The sequence below is a fragment of the Triturus cristatus genome, chromosome 8 (assembly GCF_964204655.1).
Source record: "Triturus cristatus chromosome 8, aTriCri1.1, whole genome shotgun sequence".
Taxonomy (NCBI): Eukaryota; Metazoa; Chordata; class Amphibia; order Caudata; family Salamandridae; genus Triturus; species Triturus cristatus.
In genome coordinates this window covers 14,816,096-14,839,712 of record NC_140591.1, presented here as the reverse complement: position 1 = coordinate 14,839,712, position 23,617 = coordinate 14,816,096, and the positions used below count along the sequence as shown (strand labels likewise).

General features: G+C 52.7%; 1 protein-coding gene across 1 annotated transcript in view; it reads left to right on the top strand.

The window, feature by feature from the left end:
* LOC146799842 (pregnancy-specific beta-1-glycoprotein 7-like) overlaps positions 1-23,617 on the top strand; it is a 400,772-nt gene that overhangs the window by 369,123 nt on the left and 8,032 nt on the right. The gene's annotated exons all lie outside the window — the stretch shown is intronic.

The window sequence follows — 23,617 nt, the reverse complement described above, 5'->3', positions numbered from 1 at the left end:
ACAACGCACTGGTGAGATCAGGGCAGGCCTCCGCACAACACACCAGGAGGTACAGAGCCTAATAACAACGCACTGGTGAGATCAGGGCAGGCATCCGCACAACACACCAGGAGGTACAGAGCCTAATAACAACGCACTGGTGAGATCAGGGCAGGCCTCCGCACAACACACCAGGAGGACAGAGCCTAATAACAACGCACTGGTGAGATCGGGGCAGGCATCCGCACAACACACCAGGAGGTACAGAGCCTAATAACAACGCACTGGTGAGATCAGGGCAGGCCTCCGCACAACACACCAGGAGGTACAGAGCCTAATAACAACGCACTGGTGAGATCAGGGCAGGCCTCCGCACAACACACCAGGAGGTACAGAGCCTAATAACAACGCACTGGTGAGATCAGGGCAGGCATCCACACCAGGAGGTACAGAGCCTAATAACAACGCACTGGTGAGATCAGGGCAGGCATCCGCACAACACACCAGGAGGTATAGAGCCTAATAACAACGCACTGGTGAGATCAGGGCAGACCTCCCACAACACACCAGGAGGTACAGAGCCTAATAACAACGCACTGGTGAGATCAGGGCAGGCGTCCCACAACACACCAGGAGGTACAGAGCCTAATAACAATGCACTGGTGAGATCAGGGCAGGCCTCCCACAACACACCACGAGGTACAGAGCCTAATAACAACGCACTGGTGAGATCAGGGCAGGCGTCCCACAACACACCAGGAGGTACAGAGCCTAATAACAACGCACTGGTGAGATCAGGGCAGGCTTCCGCACAACACACCAGGAGGTACAGAGCCTAATAATAACGCACTGGTGAGATCAGGGCGGGCATCCGCACCAGGGGGTACAGAGCCTAATAACAACGCACTGGTGAGATCAGGGCAGGCCTCCGCACAACACACCAGGAGGTACAGAGCCTAATAACAACGCACTGGTGAGATCAGGGCAGGCATCCGCACAACACACCAGGAGGTACAGAGCCTAATAACAACGCACTGGTGAGATCAGGGCAGGCATCCGCACAACACACCAGGAGGTACAGAGCCTAATAACAACGCACTGGTGAGATCAGGGCAGGCATCCACACAACACACCAGGAGGTACAGAGCCTAATAACAACGCACCGGTGAGATCAGGGCAGGCGTCCACACAACACACCAGGAGGTACAGAGCCTAATAACAACGCACCAGTGAGATCAGGGCAGGCATCCGCACAACACACCAGGAGGTACAGAGCCTAATAACAACGCACTGGTGAGATCAGGGCAGGCGTCTCCGGGCATTTGTGCAACACACCAGGAAAACACAGGGTCCTCTCACAGCGCACAAGTGAGATCAAGCTATACGTGCAACACACGAGGACTTCCAAAGACTCCTTGCCTCGCAACGCACTGGTGAGATCAGGGCAGGCATCCACACAACACACCAGGAGGTACAGAGACTAATAACAATGCACTGGTGAGATCAGGGCAGGCATCCGCACAACACACCAGGAGGTACAGAGCCTAATAACAACGCACCAGTGAGATCAGGGCAGGCATCCGCACAACACACCAGGAGGTACAGAGCCTAATAACAACGCACCAGTGAGATCAGGGCAGGCATCCGCACAACACACCAGGAGGTACAGAGCCTAATAACAACGCACCAGTGAGATCAGGGCAGGCATCCCACAACACACCAGGAGGTACAGAGCCTAATAACAACGCACTGGTGAGATCAGGACAGGCGTCTCCGGGCATTTGTGCAAGGCACCGGGAACACACAGGGCCCTCTCGCAGCGCACGAGTGAGATCAAGCTATTCGTGCAACACACGAGGAACTCCAGAGACTCCTCGCCTCGCAGCGCACTAGTGAGATCAGGCTATTTGGTAGGGCACCGCGGTGGGTATCGGGGCATTTGTGTTACACACACAGGGGAGTAAAATCTCTACATATCCCCACATGCAGAGTGCGGAGATCTGGCAGCATCCGGCCTCTGTCTGAGACAGAGGGGAGCAGAAGGGAGCAAGAAAAGCGCACGGGTATAGAGGGCGAGCCTTGGATGGGCAGAGCTCCGCGCAGCGTGGCTGAGAGCACAGCACCCATGACGGCAAATGCATGGCTTTAAGTGGGCCGGGTCCTGCCGGTGCTAAACAGCAGGTGCTGCGACGATCACGGATCTCCTATAGGGCTCTCCAGTTTTACCCTCGCCCTATATAAGAAAATAGATATTAGTTCTGCAGCAGTGCCACCCTTCCCTACCTTTGATGTAACTTCGAAGAGACTCGCTAAAGTTCTTTCATAGTCTCATCATTTCAGAACTGAAGCGTTTTCAATACGCTACACAAGGACGCTATAGTTGATGCTTATTTATCTTATGCACCTAACCATTGACAAAGCCAATAGTCCTAGCTTGTTGTAGATGTAATTACTTGTATAATATATCTGGAAGCAGTGACAGAAGCAGCCAAATACCAAACAGGAGGCACACTATGCTAAGTAAGCACAGATTTTCTGTTTACGTGATTTTAAGCCACTTCCTTAATCACACTGGCCACGTCGTTTAGGAGACCCCCACACCCCAGTTTTTTCATCCCACTTAAAGCCCTGGGCATACATACCAATGAACCCTTAAGCCGTGCACTGGAGAGCACTAAGTCTGCAGAGCAAAGAGGGGAGCATCGTCTCTGGGCGCCTCAGCAGTGAGGGAAGGCCTAAAAGAAGCGCTCCCGAGAGCACATAGTTACTCTACCAGTGAAGAACCCCGAGTGTAGCTTCTGGGGTCTCTGACAACACACCCGAGCACCAGGGCCTCACACCAGGGAGCACAGACCTATTGTGACACTCTGGCCAGGGTGCGCATTGGTGCAGCTCACGGAAGCGCCTCTGAACAGCATATCTGGGGGCCTCAAGGCACCACTGTGTCACAAGCCTCAGAGCAGCACAGCGGGAGCACAGAGCTTCGAGCATCACGCGGGGGGTTTCAGTTAAACTGAAGACCAAAACTTAAGTTCAACTGAGACAAAGGTCTAACTTTACTACTCGTAAATGCCCTTTGTGAATACCGAAAGTAGTAAAGTTAGACTTCATCTCAGGTTACCTTTGTGGAATTAGGCCCGTGACTTTAGATATTCCCTGTAGTCCCTTCAAGTGCCCCACAAATTATGGGGGATCCCATGAAGGTAAAGGAATTTTGTATTCTCTTACGGTGATTTTGCTTCTCGTCCTGCACAGTTTAGTCAAGATTACGTTAAACTGTGGTCCAGACTGGACATCTTACTGGAGCAGAGATGGAGTGGGCAACTCGTTTGTTAGCCAGTTGTGATACTTACTAGCCACCCTGTGATGCCTTCTAGCGAGTTTTTAAGAAGATGTTTAAAAGCTCTACTTTGGAGCACACGGTTGAGGACGAAAGTCCTGATTTCGAGTTGGCGGCAGAGGAACGTTATTTGAAGGATTTCTTGCTTTATTGGCCACCGGAGGATCATGTGGGGCTGCATCTGCTGATGTGCTGAAGGCCTGTGTGGGGCTGCATCTGCTGATGTGCTGAAGGCCCGTGTAGGGCTGCATCTGCTGATGTGCTGAAGGCCCGTGTGGGGCTGCATATGCTGATGTGCCGAAGGCCTGCAATGTGGGGCTGCATCTGCTGATGTGCTGAAGGCCTGTGTGGGGCTGCATCTGCTGATGTGCTGAAGGCTCGTGTGGGGCTGCATCTGCTGATGTGCCGAAGGTTTAACATGTGGGGCTGCATCTGCTGATGTGCCGAAGGCCTGCCATGTGGGGCTGCATCTTCTGATGTGCCGAACGCCTGCCATGTGGGGCTGCATCTTCTGATGTGCCGAAGGCCTGCATGTGGGGCTGCATCTGCTGATGTGCTGAAGGCCCATGTGGGGCTGCATCTGCTGATGTGCCGAAGGCCTGCCATGTGGGGCTGCATCTGCTGATGTGCCGAAGGTGTGCCATGTGGGGCTGCATCTGCTGATGTGCCGAAGGCTTGCCATGTGGGGCTGCATCTGCTGATCTGGTGAAGGCCCGTGTGGGGCTGCATCTGCTGATGTGCTGAAAGCCCGGGTGAGGCTGCATCTGCTGATGTGCTGAAGGCCTGTGTGGGGCTTGATGTGCTGAAGGCCCGTGTGGGGCTGCATCGTGTGATGTGCTGAAGGCCTGTGTGGGGCTGCATCTGCTGATGTGCTGAAGGCCCGTGGCTGCATCTGCTGATGTGCTGAAGGTCCATGTGGGGCTGCATCTGCTGATGTGCCGACGGCCTGCCATGTGGGGCTGCATCTGCTAATGTGCTGAAGGCCCGTGTGGGGCTGCATCTGCTGATGTGCTGAAGGCCCGTGTGGGGCTGCATCTGCTGATGTGCCGAAGGCATACCATGTGGGGCTGCATCTTCTGATGTGCCAAAGGCCTGCCATGTGGGGCTGCATCTTCTGATCTGCCGAAGGCCTGCATGTGGTGTTGCATCTGCTGATGTGCTAAAGGCCCGTGTAGGGCTGCATCTGCTGATGTGCCGAAGGCCTGCCATATGGGGCTGCATCTGCTGATGTGTCGAAGGCCTGCCATGTGGGGCTGTATCTTCTGATGTGCCGAAGGCCTGCCATGTGGGGCTGCATCTGCTGATCTGCTGAAGGCCCGTGTGGGGCTGCATCTGCTGATGTGCTGAAGGCCCGTGTGAGGCTGCATCTGCTGATGTGCTGAAGGCCTGTGTGGGGCTTCATGTGCTGAAGGCCCGTGTGGGGCTGCATCTTTTGATGTGCTGAAGGCCTGTGTGGGGATGCATCTGCTGATGTGCCGAAGGCCTGTGTGGGGCTGCCTCTGCTGACATGCCAAAGGTCTGTGTGGGGCTGCATCTTCTGATCTGCCGAAGGCCTGGCATGTGGGGCTGCATCTGCTGATGTGCTAAAGGCCCATGTGGGGCTGCATCTGCTGATGGGCTGAAGGTCCGTGTGGGGCTGTATCTGCTGATGTGCCGAAGGCCCATGTGGGGCTGCATCTGCTGATGTGCCGAAGGCCCGTGTGGGGCTGCATCTGCTGATGTGCTGAAGGCCCGTGTGGGGCTGCATCTGCTGATGTGCCGAAAGCCTGTGTGGGGCTGCATCTTCTGATGTGCTGAAGGCCCGTGTGGGGCTGCATCTGCTGATGTGCTGAAAGCCCGTGTGAGGCTGCATGTGCTGATGTGCTGAAGGCCTGTGTGGGGCTTGATGTGCTGAAGGCCCGTGTGGGGCTGCATCATTTGATGTGCTGAAGGCCTGTGAGGAGCTGCATCTGCTGATGTGCTGAAGGCCCGTGTGGGGCTGCATCTACTGATGTGCTGAAGGTCCATGTGGGGCTGCATCTGCTGATGTGCTGAAGGCCTGTGTGGGGCTGCATCTGCTGATGTGCCGAAGGCCTGCCATGTGGGGCTGCATCTTCTGATGTGCTGAAGGCCTGCATGTGGTGTTGCATCTGCTGATGTGCTGAAGGCCCGTGTGGGGCTGCATCTGCTGATGTGCCGAAAGCCTGCCATATGGGGCTGCATCTGCTGATGTGTCGAAGGCCTGCCATGTGGGGCTGTATCTTCTGATGTGCCGAAGGCCTGCATTGTGGGGCTGCATCTGCTGATCTGCTGATCTGCTGAAGGCCCGTGTGGGGCTGCATCTGCTGATGTGCTGAAGGCCTTTGTGGGGCTTCATGTGCTGAAGGCCCGTGTGGGGCTGCATCTTTAGATTTGCTGAAGGCCTGTGTGGGGCTGCATCTGCTGATGTGCCGAAGGCCTGTGTGGGGCTGCCTCTGCTGACGTGCCGAAGGTCTGTGTGGGGCTGCATCTTCTGATCTGCCGAAGGCCTGTAATGTGGGGCTGCATCTGTTGATGTGCTAAAGGCCCGTGTGGGGCTGCATCTGCTGATGTGCTGAAGGCCCGTGTGGGGCTGCATCTGCTGATGTGCTGAAGGCCTGTGTGGGGCTGCATCTGCTGATGTGCTGAAGGCCTGTGTGGGGCTGCCTCTGCTGAAGTGCTGAAGGGTCGTGTGGGGTTGTATCTGCTGAATTGCTGAACGGCCACACCAGGCTGCATCTACCAATGCACTGAAAGCTTGTGTGGGGCAACAGCTGCCGAAGGGCTGAATGCAGTCGCGGCTTGCACAAGTAACGCTGTGGGGCAGTAAGGAGGGATGGGGTGAGGGGTAATGGAATTTGACATACGACAGGATAGTGACAAGTAAATAAATAAATAACTGAAACCACTTGCTGCCTCGCCGGTAGGAGATGTGGAGAGCCCAAGGTAAGTGGTTTTATTCATGTATTTATTTACTTTTCACTATCACGTCATATGTCGAGTTCCTCTACCCCCACACCACCCTGTCCCGCCCCCGCCCCACCTCACCGCCTCACCACATTTATCTGTGCTAGCCGCCACTGGCTGAATGTCTAATCAGGGTTTACACCTACTGTATAGCCACTCAGGCTGCGGGCCTCAAGTGCTGATTCCACCCAGGTACAGTGCAGCTGGGACCACGTCTACTTTAGGGTGGCCAATCACCAGGGAAGTGAATGAGCCGCTCTATCCAGTCGCTGCAACCGAGAAGAAAGGCCAGGCGGGCACCGCTGAATGCAGCCCTGCTCTGAAGGCTGCTGGTGCCCGCAGCTCTTCAAGTGCATTGGAGCACTGCCGGAGAGTGAGGGAGTCCTGAAAAGACTCTGAGAGAACTCTTCCAGCCCACAAAAGAGTAAACTTCAGACTGAGAGCGCCTGTAAACTGTGGGTGATTGGACCGAGACTAGATCACCCTATTCCTGACCCCACGAGAGAGGGGGACCCACAACCACTGGACAGACCTATGAAGGGGACAGAAAGGGAGCGCCGTGAGTGTAGCGTCTATACCAGATAGCGCCCAGAGGAACTTACTTATATATGAGTATTGCAGTGTGTGGTATTTAGGACAAATGTGTAATTAAAGTGTGCTCTTTCTTGCAAAGATAAGTACTGGGCTGGACATTCCCTTTACGGGATCTGTTGGTAGAATGAGAGTCCAGAGCTCGAGCCTTGAGAGGGAAGCGTGGAAAGGGTTAAACTTGGTCCAGTTTGCAAAGCCATAGTAGGACATCAGTGGTAAACGGCCTCAACCCTACAGTTGAAGCCCAAGGGCCTATCTCTACCCCACCGCCCCTCCCACCAGTGGTGTCCGACATACTTCCACTATGTAGACTCACTCTAGTGCAGTGATAGTCAACGTACAGCCCGGGGGCCGCCTGCGGCCCTTCTGACCGTCACATGCGGCCCCTGGTGACCAGCAGCACTGGACTGCTGATGAGTTGACGGAGCACAAACATTCAGTACGATGTCAAGTAAATGGTTAAGCATCTATACAGGTTAACTGACACAGAAGAAAAGAAACAAAGAAAGTGTTCTGCAACATTTAACTTTAGGAACACCTTCATTTTTAAAGACAACGTGCAACAAATGTGTAACAATATAATAGAGTCTCTCCAAAATTAAAATAAATGTTTTTCATTAACGTACAGAAGCGTTTCACCTTAGTACATCAGACACCATCAATGCATTGAGAAGTTTTTTTTAAAGTGATAGTTTTCAAACATTTGTGCCTCGTCACACCCTAACACCAATGTCAATAGTCAATGAAGAGGCAATGCAATTGTTATGTGGACCCCTCTGAACCACTCTGCCCCCTCTGGATGGCAGTGCCTGCTGGCACTGATCGGGGGTGCCAGGGGAGGCGGGGCGTTGTGTTGGAAAAAAATCACTTACCCCTTTGGCCTTCCAAATCCCTCTTCTGCTTCCCTTCAGACGAGTCCCGGGACAGAAGCAGGAAGCCCACATGCTCCCCTAAGCCAATCACAACACTGCTGACACCATGACTGAGCACTGTAGTTCGACGCTCAGATGGGAACTTTGAACCTGTGCATGTTCTACAGCCAGGCTGTATTACAGCCTGGTGGACATGCAAAGTGCGCATGACTGTTTGGCCAGCCCCAGACGGCCGACCGAACCATCATGCATGTTTAGAAAGTGTCCCAACCACTCCTCCCCCTGCTCTATTAGCAGCCTAGCCCCGCCCGCTGAACTGCCTCAGCACGGAAAAATAAAATGATAATAACAGCGTGTTAATATAATTGTATTTTTTGTTTTTTGCACTGCTAAAAGCAGTGGGGCGATGCTCCTTCGCCTTAGCAGAGGAGCCGCCACTGCTGGGTGGCCTGAAATGTTAATATACCTGACCAACATTATAGTTTATGATATCACACTCTTACGAAGGTTTAATACAGTGAACATCCTGTACTCATGTATTTCAAGGTGCACTTATATGTCATAATGAAGAAAATGGAGGCAAAGTGAAATAAAACAATTGTCAATTGTCAAGAGGGAAGTCAGGATTGATACCAGGTTTTCTGGTTTCGCATTGTGCAATTTCTATTTTATTCTAATTGAATAATCAAGTTACTTCATTTGTACACATGACTCAGCTGGGGTATTGATAGCAAGCAGAGAAGGCACTGTCCCTCTTCTGCTCTATATTCAGAAGAGGGACAGTGACTCAGATACAGCATTACACAGTACTGCCAAGTGTATGATTCCTATAGAGACTAAGGGCTTAATTTAGAGGGCAGTATGGAATGAAACCCTCAAAATACTTCCACGACTCATTTCCCACACATAATAAATACTTTGTTACCCCTACACCCATTTTACACCCCCCATGCCCCACCCCATCAATGCAGCCCTCAGTCACACCACAGACTTTACTTTCAATCAATCAATCGGTCATTTGTAAAGCGCACTACATACCCGCGAGGGTCTCAAGGCGCTGGGGGGGGGGGTGTTACTGATCGAACAGACAGGTCTTGAGCATCCTCCTGAAGGTCAGCAGGTCTTGGGTCTGTCGTAGGCTCAGTGGGAGGGTGTTCCATGTCTTGGCGGTGAGGTGGGAGAAGGATCTCCCGCTGGTGGTTGTTCTTCGGTTGCGCGGGACGGTGGCGAGTGATAGGTCGGCGGAGCATAGCTGGCGGTTGGAGATGTAGAAGGAGAGCCGTCTGTTGAGGTAGGCTGGGCCGGTCTTGTGGAGTGCCTTGTGTGAGTGGATGAGGAGCTTGAAGGATATCCTCTTGCTGACGGGGAGCCAGTGCGGGTCCCTCAGGTGGGGGGTGATGTGGCCGTGGCATGGTACGTCGAGGATCAGTCGTGCCGAGGCGTTTTGGATGCGTTATAGTCATTTGATGAGCTTGGTCGGGGCTCCCGCATAGAGGGCGTTTCCGTAGTCGAGTCTGCTGCTGACGAGGGCCTGAGTACCTGTCTTTCTTGTATCTGTCGGGATCCATCTGTAGATCTTGCGGAGCATGCGGAGGGTGTTGAAGCAGGAGGAGGAGACGGCATTGACCTGCTTGGTCATTGAGAGCGTTGAGTCGACGATGATTCCCAGGTTGCGTGCGTGGTCGGTGGGTGTCGGGGCTGCTCCCAGTGCCGTCGGCCACCAGGAGTCGTCCCAGGCTGAAGGGTTGGAGCCGAGGATGAGGTCCTCCGTCTTGTCTGAGTTCAGCTTCAGATGGCTGGTCTTCATCCAGTCGGCGACGGCCTTCATTCCTTCGTGGAGGTTGGCTTTGGCAGTGATGGGGCCTTGGTGAGGGAGAGGATCAGTTGAGTGTCGTCGGCGTAGGAGATTATGTTGAAGTCGTGCTGTCGGGCGACGTGTGCGAGCGGGGCCATGTAAATGCTGAACAGAGTCGGGCTGAGGGAGGATCCCTTGGGTACGCCGCAGATGATTTCGGAGGCTTCAGACCGGAATGGGGGGAGACGGACGCTCTGGGTTCTGCCGGAGAGGAAGGAGGTGGTCCATTCCAGAGCCTTGATTCAGATCCCTGCGGCGTGGAGGCGTGCACGTAGTGTGCGGTGGCAGATGGTGTCGAAGGCGGCGGAGTGGTCTAGGAGAATGAGTGCTGCGGTCTCGCCGTTGTTCAGCAGGGTCTTGATGTCGTCGGTGGCGGCGATGAGGGCGGTCTTGGTGCTGTGGTTTCTGCGGAACCCTGACTGGGAAGGGTCCAGGATTCTGTTTTCTTCGAGGTATCGAGTTAGCTGTCTGTTGACGATTTTCTTGATGACCTTGGCCGGGAAGGGAAGCAGAGAGACGGGCTGGAAGTTCTTGAGGTCTCTTGGGTCAGCCTTGGGTTTTTTCAGTAGGGCGTTGATCTCGGCATGGTTCCAGCTCATTGGGAGGGTTGCGGTCTCGAGGGAGAGATTGATGACGTTGCGTAGGTGGGGTGCGATGGAGCTGCTTGCTTTGTTGAAGACGTGGTGCGGAAAGGGATCTGACAGAGAGCCGGAGGGGATTGTGCTCATGGTCTTGATGGTGTCATCGATGCTCACGCTGGCCCAGGTTGGCAGGGGGCAGTGGTCACTGGTGTGCGGGGGGTCTGTTGTGTTGCTCTCTGTTGGGTCTGTCTGGGTGTTGAAGCTGTCGTGGATGTCTGCTATCTTGCGGTAGAAGAAGGTGGCGAGGGAGTTGCACAGGGCTTGTGACGGCAGGATGTCGTTGGTGTTGGAGCTGAGGTTGGAGAGTTCCTTCATGATATTGAAAAGCTCCTTGCTATTGTGTGCATTGTTGTCGAGGCGGTCTTTAAATGAGGTTCTCTTGGCGGCCCTGATGAGGTGGTGGTGGTTGCGGCAGGCGTCCTTGTGTGCTGCGCGGTTGTCCGGAGTTTGTTCGCTGTACCATTTCTTCTCTAGTTTCCGGCTGGCTTGCTTGGAGGCTAGGAGGCTTGGTGGCTGATGGAGACGTGCGGGCTCGAGGAGAAGACGGGGTCGAGCATGTGGCCGGCGGAGTGGGTGGGCGTTGTGACGAGTTGCTTTAGTCCGAGGTTGGCGAGGTTATCGATCAGGGTTGTGGAGTTGTTGTCGTTGATTTTCTCAAGGTGAAAGTTCAGGCCTCCGAGGATGATGTAGTCGGTGGAGGTCAGGGCATGCGTGCTGATGAAGTCGGCGATGGAGACGCTGAACTCGGGGTGGGGTCTGGGGGGTCGGTAGACGAGGGTGCCTCTGAGGGTGGAGTTGGGGTCTGTGTGGATCTGGAAGTGCATGTGTTCGGCGGTGCTGAGCGCATCGTCAGTGCTAGTAAAGACCCTGATGCTGTTCTTGTGGACGATGGCGATTCCTCCTCCGACTCCATTGGTGCGGTCTCTGCGGGTGATCTTGTAGCCGTCTGGGATGGCTATGGCGATGTCGGGTGCGGAGGAGTCGTTCAACCAGGTCTCGGTCAGGAAGGCGACGTCTGGGAATGTTGTATCGAGCAAGTCCCAGAGCTCGACAGCGTGTTTGCGCATGGAGCGGGTGTTCAGTAGTATGCATCAAAGGTGGGTGCGGTCTTTCTTGGCGGGTGGTTCGTCGGTTCTGAGGCTGGTGTAGCTGCAGTTCCTGCAGGTGAAGGGACCGTGTGTGCCTTTCGGGGCGGCCTTGAAGCAGGTGTGGGTCCGTCCGGGGTTGAAGGCGTGGAGTGTGCTGGCATCGTAGCGGTGGCGGTCGTCGTGGTGGGTGCGGGGGCCAGGGGTTCTGGTGCTGGGTGCGGTCCAGGCGCGAACGGGCGCAGACAGGCTTGCCTTAGGTGCGCCTATGGCGCGTTAGCGGCGGGCCCGCTGCGCGCGGCCGGCATATATGGGGAGGTGGGAGGGAGGAGCAGCTGGGAGGTGGGAGGCGGGGGCAGCCAATGGTCAGTGGGCAGTCAGGGGGGTGGGGGCGGCGGGGGACGACGGAGGGAACAGAAGGAAAAAGGGCACAAAACACGAGGGAAAAACGAGTGGAACAGACTGCAAAAAGGGAACAGAAATAGGGCAAAAGGGCACAAAAATCAATGAAAAATGAGTGGCACAGAATGCAAAGGGCACAAAACCAATGAAAAACGAGTGGCACAGAAGGCAAAAAGGGCACGAAAACGAGGGGGAAACGAGTGGCACAGAAGGCAAAGGGCACAAAATCAATGAAAAAGGAGTGGCACAGAAGGCCAAAAGGGCACAGAAATACTAGGGCAGCTAAGAATCAAAAGGCAAAAACGGGCAGAGAGGTACGGGGGAAGCGAGGGGAACAGAAGGGAAAACCGGGCAGATGACACGGGGCAGCGAGGGGTACAGAAGGAGATACCGGGAAGAGACACGGGGGCAGTGAGGGGTACAGAAGGAAACCGGGCAGAGACACGGGGACAACGAGTGGTACAGAAGGAAACCGGGCAGAGACACGGGGCAGTGAGAGGTACAGAAGGAAACTAGGCAGAGACACGGGGGCAGCGAGGGGTACAGAAGGAAACCGGGCAGAGACACGGGGGCAGTGAGAGGTACAGAAGGAAAGAAAATGGGCAAGGACCACGTACAGGCAGCGGGGGAAGACAGACAACAGCAGTCACAGACACAGCAATGAAATTACAGGCAATACAATAAAAACAATAAGGCGGACGATGAACAAACTTACGGCCTACCACTGGCCACCAGGGATGAGGCGCAGGTGGTAGCCTGCGGGTGGATGAGGGCCTCGAACTTCCTCAGCAGCAGCAGCTGGGGCAGGGACACACAGGCGGAGCTGTGCGGAGGGGGAGCGACCTACCTGGTGGGTCAAGGGTACTTTGTGGCAACCCGGGTACACGTTTGTGAGTACCCAAGCTCTGGTGTCTCTGTGTGCCCCCTGGCATCGAACCAATCTCAAGTCATCACTCCTCAGAAGTAGGGATGGTTCAGAAGGACCCCCTTCAGTCTCACAGCCTCCAGACAAGCTTTCTCCACAGTCTCCAGCCCCCCTAGGTGTGAGGATTAGGAGGATGCTGTGTTGTAATCTGCTGGGCTGGAGTGTCATTGGCTCAGTGACGGTACCATGACAACAGTATAACACGGGGTGTTGAGGGAAGGAGCTGCCTGTTAGTGGGGTTAGAGCTGTGCTGATCTGTGCTGTACTGTTGATGGGGTTAGAGCTGTGCTGATCTTTGATTTACTGTTGGTGGGGTTAGAGCTGTGCTGATCTGTGATGTACTGTTGGTGATGTTAGAGCTGTGCTGATCTGTGCTGTACTGTTGGTGGGGTTAGAGCTGTGCTGATCTGTGATGTACTGTTGGTGGTGTTAGAGCTGTGCTGATCTGTGGTGCACTGTTGGTGGGGGTAGAGCTGTGCTGATGTGTGCTGTACTGTTGGTGGGGTTAGAGCTGTGCTGATCTGTGCTGTACTGTTGGTGGGGGTAGAGCTGTGCTGATGTGTGCTGTACTTTTGGTGGGGTAAGAGCTGTGCTGATCTGTGCTGTACTGTTGGTGGGGTTAGAGCTGAGCTGATCTGTGCTGTACTGTTGGTGGGGTTAGAGCTGAGCTGATCTGTGCTGTACTGTTGGTGGTGTTAGAGCTGTGCTGATCTGTGCTGTACTGTTGGTGGTGTTAGAGCTGTGCTGATCTGTGCTGTACTGTTGGTGGTGTTAGAGCTGTGCTGATCTGTGGTGCACTGTTGGTGGGGTTCGAGCTGTGCTGATCTGTGCTGTGTTGGTGGGGTTAGAGCTGTGCTGATCTGTGCTGTGTTGGTGGGGTTAAAGCTGTGCTGATCTGTGATGTACTGTTGGTGGTGTTAGAGCTGTGCTGATCTGTGGTGCACTGTTGGTGGGGTTCGAGCTGTGCTGATCTGTGCTGTGTTGGTGGGGTTAGAGCTGTGCTGATCTGTGCTGTGTTGGTGGGGTTAGAGCTTTGCTGATCTGTGCGGTACTGTTGGTGGTTTTAGAGCTGTGCTGATCTGTGGTGCACTGTTGGTGGGGTTCGAGCTGTGCTGACCTGTGCTGTGTTGGTGGGGTTAGAGCTGTGCTGATGTGTGCTGTACTGTTGGTGGGGTTAGAGCTGTGCTGAACTGTGATGTACTGTTGGTGGGGTTAGAGCTGTGCTGATCTGTGCTGTACTGTTGGGGTTAGAGCTGTGCTGATCTGTGCTGTACTGTTGGTGGGGGTAGAGCTGTGCTGATGTGTGCTGTACTGTTGGTGGGGTTAGAGCTGTGCTGAACTGTGCTGTACTGTTGGTGGGGTTAGAGCTGTGCTGAACTGTGCTGTACTGTTGGTGGGGTTAGAGCTGTGCTGAACTGTGCTGTACTGTTGGTGGGGTTAGAGCTGTGCTGAACTGTGCTGTACTGTTGGTGGGGTTAGAGCTGTGCTGAACTGTGATGTACTGTTGGTGGGGTTAGAGCTGTGCTGATCTGTGCTGTACTGTTGGTGGGGTTAGAGCTGTGCTGATCTGTGCTGTGTTGGTGGGGTTAGAGCTGTGCTGATCTGTGCTGTACTGTTGGTGGGGTTAGAGTTGTGCTGATCTGTGCTGTGTTGGTGGGGTTCGAGCTGTGCTGAACTGTTATGTACTGTTGGTGGGGTTCGAGCTGTGCTGATCTGTGCTGTGTTGGTGGGGTTAGAGCTGTGCTGATCTGTGCTGTGTTGGTGGGGTTCGAGCTGTGCTGATCTGTGCTGTGTTGGTGGGGTTAGAGCTGTGCTGATCTGTGCTGTACTGTTGGTGGGGTTAGAGCTGTGCTGATCTGTGCTGTGTTGGTGGGGTTAGAGCTGTGCTGATCTGTGATGTACTGTTGGTGGGGTTCGAGCTGTGCTGATCTGTGCTGTGTTGGTGGGGTTCGAGCTGTGCTGATGTGTGCTGTGTTGGTGGGGTTCGAGCTGTGCTGATCTGTGCTGTGTTGGTGGGGTTCGAGCTGTGCTGATGTGTGCTGTACTGTTGGTGGGGTAAGAGCTGTGCTGATCTGTGGTGCACTGTTGGTGGGGTTCGAGCTGTGCTGATCTGTGCTGTGTTGGTGGGGTTAGAGCTGTGCTGATCTGTGCTGTGTTGGTGGGGTTAGAGCTGTGCTGATCTGTGCTGTGTTGGTGGGGTTAGAGCTGTGCTGATCTGTGGTGCGCTGTTGGTGGGGATCGAGCTGTGCTGATGTGTGCTGTACTGTTGGTGGGGTAAGAGCTGTGCTGATCTGTGGTGCACTGTTGGTGGGGTTCGAGCTGTGCTGATCTGTGCTGTGTTGGTGGGGTTAGAGCTGTGCTGATCTGTGCTGTGTTGGTGGGGTTAGAGCTGTGCTGATCTGTGCTGTGTTGGTGGGGTTAGAGCTGTGCTGATCTGTGCTGTACTGTTGGTGGGGTTAGAGCTGTGCTGATCTGTGCTGTGTTGGTGATGTTAGAGCTGTGCTGAACTGTGCTGTACTGTTGGTGGGGTTAGAGCTGTGCTGATCTGTGCTGTGTTGGTGATGTTAGAGCTGTGCTGAACTGTGATGTACTGTTGGTGGGGTTAGAGCTGTGCTGAACTGTGCTGTACTGTTGGTGGGGTTAGAGCTGTGCTGATCTGTGCTGTACTGTTGGTGGGGTTCGAGCTGTGCTGATCTGTGCTGTACTGTTGGTGGGGTTAGAGCTGTGCTGATCTGTGGTGCACTGTTGGTGGGGATAGAGCTGTGCTGATCTGTGCTGTGTTGGTGATGTTAGAGCTGTGCTGAACTGTGCTGTACTGTTGGTGGGGTTAGAGCTGTGCTGATCTGTGCTGTGTTGGTGATGTTAGAGCTGTGCTGAACTGTGCTGTACTGTTGGTGGGGTTAGAGCTGTGCTGATCTGTGCTGTGTTGGTGATGTTAGAGCTGTGCTGATCTGTGCTGTACTGTTGGTGGGGTTAGAGCTGTGCTGATCTGTGCTGTGTTGGTGGGGTTAGAGCTGTGCTGATCTGTGGTGCACTGTTGGTGGGGTTAGAGCTGTGCTGATCTGTGCTGTGTTGGTGATGTTAGAGCTGTGCTGAACTGTGCTGTACTGTTGGTGGGGTTAGAGCTGTGCTGATCTGTGCTGTGTTGGTGATGTTAGAGCTGTGCTGATCTGTGCTGTGTTGATGGGGTTAGAGCTGTGCTGATCTGTGCTGTGTTGGTGGGGTTAGAGCTGTGCTGATCTGTGATGTACTGTTGGTGGGGTAAGAGCTGTGCTGATCTGTGGTGCACTGTTGGTGGGGTTAGAGCTGTGCTGATCTGTGCTGTGTTGGTGGGGTTAGAGCTGTGCTGATCTGTGCTGTGTTGGTGGGGTTAGAGCTGTGCTGATCTGTGCTGTGTTGGTGGGGTTAGAGCTGTGCTGATCTGTGCTGTGTTGGTGGGGTTAGAGCTGTGCTGATCTGTGCTGTACTGTTGGTGGTGTTAGAGCTGTGCTGATCTGTGCTGTACTGTTGGTGGGGTTAGAGCTGTGCTGATCTGTGCTGTGTTGGTGGGGTTAGAGCTGTGCTGATCTGTGCTGTACTGTTGGTGGTGTTAGAGCTGTGCTGATCTGTGGTGCACTGTTGGTGGGGTTCGAGCTGTGCTGATCTGTGCTGTGTTGATGGGGTTAGAGCTGTGCTGATCTGTGCTGTGTTGGTGGGGTTAGAGCTGTGCTGATCTGTGATGTACTGTTGGTGGGGTAAGAGCTGTGCTGATCTGTGGTGCACTGTTGGTGGGGTTAGAGCTGTGCTGATCTGTGCTGTGTTGGTGGGGTTAGAGCTGTGCTGATCTGTGCTGTGTTGGTGGGGTTAGAGCTGTGCTGATCTGTGCTGTGTTGGTGGGGTTAGAGCTGTGCTGATCTGTGCTGTGTTGGTGGGGTTAGAGCTGTGCTGATCTGTGCTGTACTGTTGGTGGTGTTAGAGCTGTGCTGATCTGTGCTGTACTGTTGGTGGGGTTAGAGCTGTGCTGATCTGTGCTGTGTTGGTGGGGTTAGAGCTGTGCTGATCTGTGCTGTACTGTTGGTGGTGTTAGAGCTGTGCTGATCTGTGGTGCACTGTTGGTGGGGTTCGAGCTGTGCTGATCTGTGCTGTGTTGATGGGGTTAGAGCTGTGCTGATCTGTGCTGTGTTGGTGGGGTTAGAGCTGTGCTGATCTGTGATGTACTGTTGGTGGGGTAAGAGCTGTGCTGATCTGTGGTGCACTGTTGGTGGGGTTAGAGCTGTGCTGATCTGTGCTGTGTTGGTGGGGTTAGAGCTGTGCTGATCTGTGCTGTGTTGGTGGGGTTAGAGCTGTGCTGATCTGTGCTGTGTTGGTGGGGTTAGAGCTGTGCTGATCTGTGCTGTGTTGGTGGGGTTAGAGCTGTGCTGATCTGTGCTGTGTTGGTGGGGTTAGAGCTGTGCTGATCTGTGCTGTGTTGGTGGGGTTAGAGCTGTGCTGATCTGTGCTGTACTGTTGGTGGTGTTAGAGCTGTGCTGATCTGTGCTGTACTGTTGGTGGGGTTAGAGCTGTGCTGATCTGTGCTGTGTTGGTGGGGTTAGAGCTGTGCTGATCTGTGCTGTACTGTTGGTGGTGTTAGAGCTGTGCTGATCTGTGGTGTACTGTTGGTGGGGTTCGAGCTGTGCTGATCTGTGCTGTGTTGATGGGGTTAGAGCTGTGCTGATCTGTGCTGTGTTGGTGGGGTTAGAGCTGTGCTGATCTGTGCTGTGTTGGTGGGGTTAGAGCTGTGCTGATCTGTGGTGCGCTGTTGGTGGGGATCGAGCTGTGCTGATGTGTGCTGTACTGTTGGTGGGGTAAGAGCTGTGCTGATCTGTGGTGCACTGTTGGTGGGGTTCGAGCTGTGCTGATCTGTGCTGTGTTGGTGGGGTTAGAGCTGTGCTGATCTGTGCTGTGTTGGTGGGGTTCGAGCTGTGCTGATCTGTGCTGTGTTGGTGGGGTTAGAGCTGTGCTGATCTGTGCTGTGTTGGTGGGGTTAGAGCTGTGCTGATCTGTGCTGTACTGTTGGTGGTGTTAGAGCTGTGCTGATCTGTGCTGTACTGTTGGTGGGGTTAGAGCTGTGCTGATCTGTGCTGTGTTGGTGGGGTTAGAGCTGTGCTGATCTGTGCTGTACTGTTGGTGGTGTTAGAGCTGTGCTGATCTGTGGTGGACTGTTGGTGGGGTTCGAGCTGTGCTGATCTGTGCTGTGTTGATGGGGTTAGAGCTGTGCTGATCTGTGCTGTGTTGGTGGGGTTAGAGCTGTGCTGATCTGTGATGTACTGTTGGTGGGGTAAGAGCTGTGCTGATCTGTGGTGCACTGTTGGTGGGGTTAGAGCTGTGCTGATCTGTGCTGTGTTGGTGGGGTTAGAGCTGTGCTGATCTGTGCTGTGTTGGTGGGGTTAGAGCTGTGCTGATCTGTGCTGTGTTGGTGGGGTTAGAGCTGTGCTGATCTGTGCTGTGTTGGTGGGGTTAGAGCTGTGCTGATCTGTGCTGTGTTGGTGGGGTTCGAGCTGTGCTGATCTGTGCTGTGTTGGTGGGGTTAGAGCTGTGCTGATCTGTGCTGTGTTGGTGGGGTTCGAGCTGTGCTGATCTGTGCTGTGTTGGTGGGGTTAGAGCTGTGCTGATCTGTGCTGTGTTGGTGGGGTTAGAGCTGTGCTGATCTGTGCTGTACTGTTGGTGGTGTTAGAGCTGTGCTGATCTGTGCTGTACTGTTGGTGGGGTTAGAGCTGTGCTGATCTGTGCTGTGTTGGTGGGGTTAGAGCTGTGCTGATCTGTGGTGCGCTGTTGGTGGGGATCGAGCTGTGCTGATGTGTGCTGTACTGTTGGTGGGGTAAGAGCTGTGCTGATCTGTGGTGCACTGTTGGTGGGGTTCGAGCTGTGCTGATCTGTGCTGTGTTGGTGGGGTTAGAGCTGTGCTGATCTGTGCTGTGTTGGTGGGGTTCGAGCTGTGCTGATCTGTGCTGTGTTGGTGGGGTTAGAGCTGTGCTGATCTGTGCTGTGTTGGTGGGGTTAGAGCTGTGCTGATCTGTGCTGTACTGTTGGTGGTGTTAGAGCTGTGCTGATCTGTGCTGTACTGTTGGTGGGGTTCGAGCTGTGCTGATCTGTGCTGTGCTCTGATGACCTTCAATGATTCCTACACACATTGTTTTCAATACGGTTTATATTTTTAGTAAAACCTTTTTTTTCTTATGTACTTTCAGCTCTAACAAAACATCAACACACCCTTCGCTGGTCGCCCTTTAACTTATGTTTAATGCGGTTAATGTGTGAGAGTCCATTACAGACATTTTGCAGGCAAATGTTTTTGTGTTTCATGTGACATTATAAAAAAGTTTCTTTTAGATCAAAAGAGGGCCTCACGTTTGAGAAAGCCTTTTGCTCTGCCTTGTTTTCTTTTGCTATAACATATTGCTTTATATTTTTAAATTTGTTTGTTTTTGATCTGCCTCCTGGCAGCTCCGAGCTCTGCCTGATATACGCTCGTCTCTTAAACTCTGGCATGTGGCCGTTTGATATGCTTTAACTTTACACAGTCCATTTAGTAGGAGAGGCTTCGTCACGCCCGGGGTCAGCTGAGATTGACCGCAGAAGGTCTCTGGGGGATAGAAGGGATGACAAGACCAGGAAGGGTTGCTGCGTGGGCCCCACTGTGGTTCTTAACAGGGTCTGTGTCAGGGGCGCTTTCTCCTATATGCTGGGCGTCGGCCCTTAACAAGGGCATCAGATGCATAGACCGGAAATCTTTTATTTTTATTTGTCGAACCTTGCATTGCTGATTCATTGGCCCGGCATTCGGCATGCGAGCATTGCTACTACTTCAGGCATTCTTTCGGTAGAAAGTTTTAAAATATGAACTTAATTGCTCTGCTCTAACATTCCAAGTTGCAAGGACAATCGGCTGAGTCTGTAAGCTGCGCATGCTCCCTGCTAACGTGGGTACTTGACTCCCAGCTGCAACAGAAAGTGAATGTATCCAGTTTCCTAGACTCTCATGGCAACTATTGACTAACAGTTCAAGCTTAGCTCAAAAAGGGCGTCTGTGTGATTCAGGATATAGTACAGCACAGTTTTCACAAGTCCGGTAAAGATATGAATTTCCGTTCAGAATTTTGTGTTTTCTTGCGTTTTTTTTACCGGCAGGCTTCAGCTCTGCCTCTTCTCTCGCCCTTTCACTGTCTCCCCCGCCGCCCCCTCCTCAGCCTCTTCCTCTGCAGTCTCAGCTGGACCCGATCTCCCTCAGCATTGCTATGCCCAGCGCCCTCTCTCCCCCAGTCCCTCCGCCTCTGCCTCTCTGCCTCCCTCCCTCCTCCTCGCCTCTCTCCCATGAGTGACGTCTGATCACATCTCGATGCCTTGAGAAGGATGCCCGTGCTATCACCAGCAACAAACAGCCTCAACGCTGCATCAGCCCTATAGTCACCCGGAGCTAAATTTAGAATTAAACAAATAAACGTCGAGGATCACATGTTGCCGCTGGTCGCCAGAGGTTTCTGGGATTCAAACACAACACCCTGCAATACAGTATGAAGCCACTTAAGCAGCATTTTGTTGCCATATACAGCCTGACATGGAGTAAATTGACGCATTGCATTAAACCTCACAACATATTCCACTTATCACTTCTCGTCTGGCTCTACCTTGTCTGCCCCGCCCCCCCCTCCCTACATTCCTAAGTTATGTGCATGTGAATAGCGCTTACTACAGCTTGGAAGTTCCGTGGCGCTTTCGGAATCTAGGCGCCCGGACCCCTACTGTCCCTGGCTAGTGGGTGACAGGAAGAGGTCTGCTGATATATGTTTGTTTACGTCTCAGGCTGTTTAGAGATGAGTCACTGTGGGTGGTGGTCGGTGAGGTGAGCATGGGCCGGAGTCTGGACAGTGGTTGGACGCGTGCACTGAAAGGCTAATGCTCTTGTTAGGAGGCAGACATTAGCTCCAAGGACAGTTATATTGTAGTGGCTTGAAAATAAACACACGCAGTGCCAGCGGGTCTACTAGGCGCTGAAACAGGAGTGCAGAGTCTCGGACCTGATGGAATTCCCCTCCCCCACATCTCCTGCTCGCTGTCTGTAAGGGTCACCCTACAACTGGAAATGCCTGTGCAACCCTCTACTTAACAATGGAAACAGAACACAATTACCAACAAATGCAGCACAGACTGACCTTTGTGCTCAAGAAGCTCGTTTCCAGCACCCCTTCCCCTCGGATGCTTTAAAACTGCTTAAATCAAGCCATATGGCTCAGTGAGTTATTCAATACTCCACTACACAATAAACCGCGCCTGAGCACTTCACAGGTCTTTAAAAAGACCATTTGCATGTTAATGAGGCCTCGCTGTTGGTTCACCCCTTGTAAGAACCCCCGCAGCTCCACTCTGCCTAGATTCAGCCCCCCCACCCCCGAAATCAGCGCCACTCTGCCTACTGTTTAAAGATTCAGCCCCCCCCCCCAAATTTTTGCTTAGCCCCCCCCCCCCCCCAACATTAACTAGCAAGTGATTTCGCTGGTCGCTTTTTCACAAGCTCTGAACTTTGGCAGTGATGTTTCCCCTTGATAGAGAAGTTTCAGTTTCTGTATTTGGATTCCATGCCCATTCCTTCTTTGTCCTCTCTGCTGAAACTGCTCTCTGAAGTGTCAAATTTTATTAATACTAAACAAAAAACGCACTACCGTGCCAGGGCCAGACTTGGCGTTGATAATGATTGTTTGAAAAGGGAACTTTGAAAGGATACGAACTTGAACAATTCTGGTTTCAAAATATAAGAGAACACTGTAGAGGCATGCGTCTACCGACTGTTATATATAATTTGGGATATATTTCTTAATCTTTCAGTTCAGCCACTGCATGATTATATTGTTGTCTCTTTTTGAAACTCAGGAGCAGTAACATTGTCGTGGTGTCACTAGGGCTGCAAGTGGATGCTTTTTCAATATTCTATACAAGCCACAGTTACTGCTAATTTATCTTATGCAACTAACAACGATTGACAAAGCCAATAGTCGGTACTTGTTGTAGGTATCATGTTACTTGCTGTATCATTATGCCTGGATGCAATGACAAAAGAGACAGCAAAATACAAGTCGTATAGACCCCGCGCAACACCGCCCCCCACCCCCACCCATTTTTTTTTATCCCACTTAAAGCCGTGGGTCGGATACTCAACAACAGGACCGAACTGGAACCCCAAAGTAGGCCTGGCAATTATGTCGGAACAGCTGGAGGGTCATGGGGGAGGTTAACTGGGAAGCACTTTTGCTTCAGGAAACGCCCGATGCCCGGGCAAGCCAGCCCGGCCCTGCTCAACAACCCCGTTCTCTCCCGCATTTACCTGTGATCGGGCGCGCATCACCAATTGGGAGTTTTGGTGCTTTGGCGTCGGGCTGTATATTTCCGTTTGTGTCCGCAAAAAATCACTGTAGAAGATTAAAACTGATAGAAAGAAGAGTTGATATAGCAAGAAAACCAAAGTCCATGGTGGAGCAACGGACAAACGGGAAAACATCGCCCTTTCACTCTTTTCCCTGGAGGGGGCGCGTGTTCCGGTGTTAATTTCGAACATTTTCTAAATGAGTGTAGAACACGTATAACAAATGGCTGAGACAACCGCTGAGGGGTTAGATAAGGCAGAGCAAAAGGCACACCACTGCCTTTCTCCGAGGCAGAGCAGAAATGCCTCGGAGAAACGCAGCGTCCAGGACGGGGTCTGATCGGAGTGACGGCACCTCTTCTCCAATGGCTGGCCAGCATTCAAGAGGCCAGCCAATGGAGAACAGGGGAGAAGAGGGGCGGATAGCCATGGATTTCCAAGCTATTGGCATTGCTCATGACAATGCTGTTTCTTTAAATGTTTTAAAAACGAAAACATAAACAAAAATAATGTCATGAGCAATGCCAATAGCTCTAACTTTACCAATGCCGAGACCATTGCATTGTAAATGCTTGTTAGTGTCTGGCTACAAACTGCTTCACTTGCCTACTGCTCATGTCATGCATTATCCAAGTGGAGCACAGCGGCTCAGAGATAGTTACATGAAGGCATATTTACAAGGCGGCGATATGAAGTTATCGCCGCTTTTGCGTCCGTTTTGGGCGAAAAGCGGTGATAATTTCATCACCTTATCAGCAAAGACACGCTATCACGTGTTTTGCTGACTTAGCGCCCGTTTCCAGCACGCCTAACTTTGCATCGCTAATGAGATGCAAAGTAGGTGTGGCTGTGAAACCAACCAGGGAAAATATCGCGAAGGCAGCTTCGCGATATTAACAAGGAGGGTTAGCGATTTTTAAAATCGCGTTAAGTGTGCCTTAACGCAGGAATTTAACGTCTGTTAGATTGATGACTAAGGCATACTTAACATGGGGGGTGGATTGTGTGGCTAAGACCACAGGCCCTATCATCTAGGATATCGCCGTTTTCCACCATGGAAAACGGCAATATCCACACTATCTCTGGAATTTTTATTGCCTCGGCGATGCGCGTTGTTAATAACGCGCTAACCAGGCGATAAATTCCAGCGATAGCCGGCGATAAATATGCAAGCGCTAAGGGCGCTTTGGGATATTTATCGCCGGCCCTTGTTAATATGCCCCATGGTTATACATTCTGCCGTTTACTTTACGGTACAGCTTTTTCGTGACATAAACTAACGCTGACAATTCCACATACATGGAGCAATCGCGCCACCGTGTGTGTACTCTTTGTATTACAAGCATCCATTCAGACTGAAGGTTAGACATGTTTTATGTGCTAAAGCTTATCTGTTTGCACACTGAAGTTAAACTTGCTGCCAATGATAGTAACAACGCAACCACTAACCATCACACTGCGTCAAGTGTGACAGGTCGGACTATTTCAGGCCCCCAAAGCTATAAGAAAGGCTTGGGAGTCAGGTAATAGTCATTAGTAATGTATATTGAATTAATAATCACCTGTTGTTGTGGTCATCTGTAAATGAGC